Genomic DNA, 7,276 nt, shown 5'->3' on the forward strand with positions numbered 1-7,276 from the left:
AATGATTCACACAGCGGACTGCAGAGTAAAGGCAGCAACAGACGGGTGGACAGAGGCTGCATGGGTCACTGTTATTCACAGCTTTTTGTAGGATTAAATGTTGTGACATCTGCTTTTATGAGTCATGTGTCTCCTGTTTATGCATGATACCAGCTGAGAGACAAATACACACAGTTGCCACAAACTGCATGTGTGTGTGCATGTGGTAAACATACCTGGTCAGTGACACATGCTTCAGTAATGTTGTGGCTTCCGACTGTAATAGAGGAGACAATGCAGGAGTCAGATCTCAGAACGCTAATTGATTTTTAATCCATCTCTTTATTTCTACTGATTTCCACAAAGGTTATTGAGGTTTTCATTCAAATCTGCTCACAGAAATTAAACCCACCACTCTGCGCACTTAAGGATATAATATTTCAGAATTCTGCATCAAAGTGTCTAAAAATGACCTTTGTTATATACAGTGCTGTCTCCTCTCGGTGACGTTACGTTCATGAAGTAAAGTCCATTTCCCCTCCAGCTCCTGTCAGCAGTCAACATTACAGAACAGAAACACCCGACAGTGGAGGTCACCTCCGGATCACTGCTGCAGTCAGGTTGATAAACAGGAGTGAAGATAAATCCACTTTTTAATCCCAAATGTTAATCACGTCAGGAAACAGCGCCGGATCCTCCAGAAGGTCTGGATCTGCACCCTCATGCTAACATGCATGATGTTTAGCAGGTTTAATGTTTGCCATGCTCACCATCTTAATTTAGACTGTTTGCATGCTAGTGTTTGCTGATTAAAGCTGATGGCAGCATCATTAGTTTTGCAGATATTTGGTTATAAATCAAAGTATTAGACGAGTGAGACAAGCTGATGTTGATTTTCTGTCTCAGTTGCTGCTTCTGTCTGTCTGTCTCTTCCCCCACATGACTGATACTGTTTGTTTTGAACCTGTTGTCCTGTTAAAGCCTTAAAAAAAAAAAAAAAAGACACTGCCTGGCTTTGATCCATTGCAACACATTCCACCGCAACAAAAGGTAAACCGCAGCCTGCCAAGTGGAACGCGCCCAGTGGATCTTTGTACATGACTCTGGTGTTTTCTATTCTGGTTGAAACCTGAAGTCAGCTTGTGCTTCAGGACTTCAGAATGAGTTTTTGAGAGTTACGGATCATTTGGGCCCATCTTCACTTCTTCAAAAACTCATGTTCAGATACCGGTGCTGAATGGCTCTGTGCAGGTCAATCAACTTCAGGTTTTTGAGTCTCATTCCCGGCTCATCAAACACTGATGCTTTGGGATGGTTGCCATCCCAAAGCATCAGTGTTTGATGAGTCGGGAATGAGACTCAAAAATCTACTTTCTTACAAAGTGGACCTTTAAGTTCAGGGTCAACGATGATGGCCGAGGCCCAGAAGATGAAGAAGTAGTTTCCTTTCTCCAGCAGGCGGCTAACTTAGCTTAGCAGAAAGACTGGAAACAGGGGTTAACATCCGTTCGAGGGTATCAAAATGTGCCCAACACCTGTAAAGCTCGCAGAGTATCATGTCGCACCTCATTTGTTTAATCTGTAGGAAAAACTGACTATAAAAAAATCACAAGTCACCATTTTATGTGGGGTCATGACTGGGAGCAGCTGCCAGTGGAGATATCAGGAAGTGACCGGTCGAAAGAGCCATTTGAACTGGGAAGTCTGAGCTCCCAGTCAGCAGTTTCAACTGGAGCGGCCCCTGAAGTTGGATTTCTGAATCGGAAAGTCGACTCGCCCTCAAAATCCAAGATGGCTGTAGAATAAACTGTCTTATTTCTGTCTCATGAAGTCCGTCTAACACACGGTGCTGTCCAGCTTCTGTCTGTGGACGTGTCACTGTAATGTTTGTATGCACTAAATAATCCATGATGCGTCGTCATTAACTGGTAATCCTAACAATAGCTAACCCGACTGGAACTGGTTTTCCGACTTGTCTTACTGGAACGTGGTCGTACGACGTCATTCTCCGCTCCGACTTTTGAGTAAAAAAGCAACGAGTCTGGCCCAAAAACTCAAACTCTACTTTGTTTAGTTCCCAAAATGTCAAACCTTCTCTTCACAGTGCAGGTTAATGTTCAAGGTCAAGTTTAGGGAGCAAACGTAGACAGAAGAAGAGATTTGTTTGTTTGCTTGAAACTCAGCTTCTGCCTCAGGTGACATACCGATGTTAAACCCTCGGTATGAAGGAATTCCTTCTGAGTAATGGTTGTTGTGAAATCGGCACCAGCGGAGGCAGAGAGACACGCAGAGCCTGAAAACAGGAGGAGAAACAGTGTTAGAGATCAGGAAGGGGTTTGGAAATCATGACTTCTGGCAGCTGCTGGGTTTCTCTGACACACTGGTTGTCAGTCAAAAGGTTGATATTTGTCACAAACTGGAGTTTTAAGTCAGAAGAGGAAACATCTCTGGCTGTGATGAGATGTGGCAGCTTGTCATGACCTGCAACACAGCAGGCGGTGAAGCAACAATCGAATCCAAAATATTATTGTTCAAACTTGATTAATAATAATTGTTATTTACAGTGATGCAATTCTTACTGTGTGAGTGACATTATAATCATGACCATGCGAGTCAAATGAAAAGCTGCAGAATGTCTCTGAGCCCCTTCAGGGGGCCGAATGTTGGTGGTTGAGCTTTAACGGCCACATTGAGAAGAAATCTTTTTTATGTCCACTGGAGGAACAATTCTCCTGCACATTGTAATGTGACGTAAATCCACAAACTGCACGTCCTTTTGCGTCCGGCCCCACTCTACAGCATACATCCACAGTCGGGCTGTAAATCGCAAGTTTCATCACGATACGATATTTTATCAATTCTTTGGACAACGATACGATATTAGCCAATATCACAAAGTCTGCCACGATACGATTTGATTCGATGCAGCGGCCTGCGATCGATATGAGATGACATCATAAGCCCATTTAACACAATCAGTTACATCAACTCACAAAAAGCAACTAATATGATTATGTGATTATTATGATTTGACGATTTTATTACTGAACTCTTATTTTATAATAAATTTAAGTTGGAAAACAATCTGTTGTTTTTAATAAAAACGAAGCAGTGTTAAGAAAGGAGCTGCGCATGGATGGAAACTGACACAGACGTGCCACAGGATTTTCAAAATAAAGGCAGATCTTAACGATGGCAGCGATATGAATCAATGTTTTCACTTTGCATCGATGCTATTGGATCGTTGATCATTGAATCGATGTATCGTTACAGCCCTAGTCTACAGTTCTCAGTGCTGTTTCACCCCAACATACAGTAGGTAAAACACTTCACTTGTCACAGTTCGCTTTGTACAAATTGTGTACGTATAATAAAAAAAAGAAGTTTTTTTTCTATACTTTAGATAAATAGATCACCGTTAGCTAGCCACATGCTAACGTTAGGTAGCTATGGCTCTTTATTACACTTGGTGCTTGGAAGAGCTGCCAAAAATGAAAATGACTGATGTTCACCGTCTTGTGAAAGCGAGCAGTAAAGCTCCGACTGAAGTGCTGGATTAGTGAGATGACAGGCTAACCATGGATGAAAAAGCCCTGTAGACGTACGCTGTAGAGTTGGCGCCGGAAGCAAAAGGACGCTCAGTTTATAAGGTGGATATTCGTCACACTATATTGTGCAAGAGGAGAATTAAATGCAACATGCAAACATTTTTCAAATGTTCAAATGAGAAAGATTGAACCTACCTGTGTCCGTGAAGAGGACATCACAGTGTCAGAAGTGGCTCGGTGAAAAAACGTCCACAGGAGAGACGATCTTTGGTTTGATGTTAAAATGATCAATATCAGTACAAGCAAAGCGTTAAAGTATCAGAGTGTGTGTGAAGGTGACATTAAAGTAAAACTGAGTGTTTGTCAGCTGGAAACAGAACAGTGAGCAAACTAATCCTGCAGCTTTTACAGCCTGGAGAGCTCAGACTGACCAGGTGAGCTAACGACTTTCCAGATCAGCCTCCTGCCACCTGAGTTCAATAGATCCACAAACCACAAGTCAGATTTAACATAAAAATAATGAAATGAAACAGTTTCCAACTGATTTCTTCTCTCTTTGATTTAAACTTTTCATTTTTAACCCCTGTATGTCCGCTGTGTTGGAGAAATCATTTAACATGTGACATAGTCAAAATGTTGCGTTGTGTGTGTGTGTGTGTGTGTGTGTGTGTGTGTGTGTGTGTGTGTGGTTCTGTCTGACAGCGGATTGTGTTTATGGAAAATATCTGCTGCACAAGAAGCATCGCTTGAATTATTAAAGAACCGTGTTGCAGCAGTGGAGTTAACGTTGCTGTTGTGTTTATGAAGCTGTTGACCGAGAGCGTCTGGAGCTATTCCCAGATTAGAAAGTTTTAAACCTGCCAGAGAAAGCTGCTGAGAGGACAATACACCAGGCTTCCTGCCACACACACACACACACACACACACACACACACACACACACACACACACACACACACACACACACACACACACACACACACACACAGCATCAGGCCATGTATAAAAAACATCTGTATTCAGGGACAAAACACAGGCCGTCAAGGACACTCACTGACTCTGACGTGCACAGAGATTCACGTGCATGTGTCCCAAGAACAAACACACACAAAAACACAAGTTCTGATAGTGAGTACACACACACACACACACACACACACACACACACACACACACACACACACACACAGCAGAAAATAGGTCTGCGCGGCAGGAAGGACTCTGCATCCTGACGATAACATCAACATACTGTACACAATCAGATCGTCAGGACGCTCTGTAACGGTTGATTTCAGGAATGACATCACTGTTAGAGAGCTGAACACTGTCTGACAGAAGATGTAATGACGCCGCCATCTTTAAAATCAAACCCGCATCAGTATCTGACTAGAAAGAAGAGTATCAGTGTTTAATGCACATGTCAGATGTCTGCAGGTCACCATCATCATCCTCAGCAGCTAAAGTCTCAAAAACAGCAGGTGAGTAACTCTCACGTCAGGCTCGTAGCTAAAGACTCTCTGTGAGGGCAGGTGACGATGCCTCAGGTGCTTCTGAACAGGCTGAGATCAGTTTTTGACTGATTGCAGTGAGAAACAGGAAGAAACAGAGAGACTCGTGTCGGGTTACGCAGTGAAGGAAATGCTGCAGCAGGTTTGTTCTCAGGCCACTGAGGCCGAGCTCAGACTGCAGGATCCGAACAAAGCCAACAACCTGCTGCAGATGTATCAAAATATACATCAAGTGTTGTATGAACCTTTCTATCGAGGCTTCTTTCATACAACAGCTCCGTCTTAAATCTTTTGGTGACATCAGAAACTATTTAATTGTTTGAAAGTTTGATGCCTCTTCAGTCTGATCTTCTCTGTTTCACTGCTTATAATCTTGTGTAGAGGAGGTCGTGTGGCTCGGCACCGCTTCGTCTCCTGGATCCTCACACTTTACATATATTACACATTTGTATCAGATATTCTGTCAGTGCAACTTGTAAACTGTGATTCTGTTGTTCTGGTTCGGTCCGTCCTGGGAGAAGATCCTCCTCTGTGGCTCTTCCTGAGGTTTCCACCATCTTTTTCCCTGTTAAAAGGTTTTTTCCTCAACATGTGGAGTTTCTCCTCTCTTGGGTCGAGGGTCTGAGGACAGAGGATGTTGTAAAGCCCACTGAGGCGATGTGATTGTGGTTTTGAGAAAAGGAAGCTCCCAGAACAACCGCGACTACCTGGTTACTGGTTTGCCGGGGACGCACATGTTTGACGTGTTGCCTCGGTTACGGGATGCCTGGTTGTTTTCACTGGGTTGTCATGGCAACAGGTTTACAGGTTGTCTCCTGGTCGTTGTCCAGGATTTCTGTGTTTTACTGCGAGCGCTGCATTCACACCTCACAGCCCAGAAACTGGGTGTGACAGTTGGTTTTTATTTGACTCACAGCTCTTTGCTCCTAAAAGAGATTCTGTAGGTCCAACGGCTGCGATGTGTCGCTGCACTGTCGGCTATAATCAATATTTCTGTAATAACAACACGTAAAGTGATGTGATCGTGTGAAAGGTGTCTCTCGCGGTGATAAACCTCCACAGAATCATCAGCTGATTTTTTTTGTCCCCCCTCGCCTTTACAAGTGAGTTTCAGCTCATTGTTTATCTGTTAAGTCACAAACTCGCTGCAACAATGTGAGTCTGCTGTGACGAAGCATATTAAGCCTTTGACTGATGGTGTAAGAGTGTTATTGATACACCTGAGTTGACACACAAAGCATTAAAATGTCCGTTCTGTGTGTCTGTAGGTGGTTTGTAGGGCAGACGAGGTAACACAAGCTTCCCTGCTCATGTTTCAGTCTTCAGACCACTGCTGCTGCCGTCTGACCAGTTAGAGAGAAACTGCACTCAGTCAGCCCGGCGTTTCCCTTTGGACTGAGAGTATTACTCACTACAAGTAATCCACTACTTATTTTTAAGAGAGTAATGAGACTTTACTCAGTACTCAGTGAGGGAAGTTTCACTTTAAGTATCACCATGAAAAATGTCTGAAACATACTGTAAGATCCACTCAAGCATATATTTATATTTGCTAAACTGATTATGTTGTCGGCCTGTTGTGTATATTAAACACACAACATGTGTTTTCTGCCATTAGGCCTCTGAGTGTTCACAGACCAGGTGATGTTTTAAATGATCTTCATGTTGTTTATTCTTGTCTGCTGACTTCAGACATATCGCACATTTAATTGTAATTGTGAGGTCAATTTTGAGGCACACTATATGTGAGGGTTTGGCCTTTGGGTTCAGGGACTCATGTAGGTCGAAGCTGCTAAAACAAACTACATTTGTTCCATTAATCAGATCTGTGATCGGCCGCCAAAATAAAAGGGAATGACAGCTTTGGAGGCCTGAAGCATTAATTTAGTAGAAACGTGGAGGACGTGGCACCCTGGACTCTGAGGACAGCAGTGTGATGTATGGATCCATGTCAACGCACAGAAGCTGGTGACCCGTTTAAAAACTTCCATTGTGTCTGTGTTTCCTTCTGGATCTGTGAGGATGAATGATGCGACTCCAGTTTTGGGACTTTTGCGGGACAGTTTCTTGGACGCTCCATTGTTCACGTTTTTGTCCTCGGAGGGTTTTTATTCTGTCACATTGTTCGGGCTGTGGCCTGTGACCCGGCAGCCTCTGGGCTGGACTTCCTGACAGGAAGACATACTGTACGGCTGCTCAGCGGGGAGAGGTGATCCCCGGGGCTGAAGGGCCGACACACAG

Source organism: Pagrus major, chromosome 6 (genome assembly GCF_040436345.1).
Source record: "Pagrus major chromosome 6, Pma_NU_1.0".
NCBI classification, from domain to species: Eukaryota; Metazoa; Chordata; class Actinopteri; order Spariformes; family Sparidae; genus Pagrus; species Pagrus major.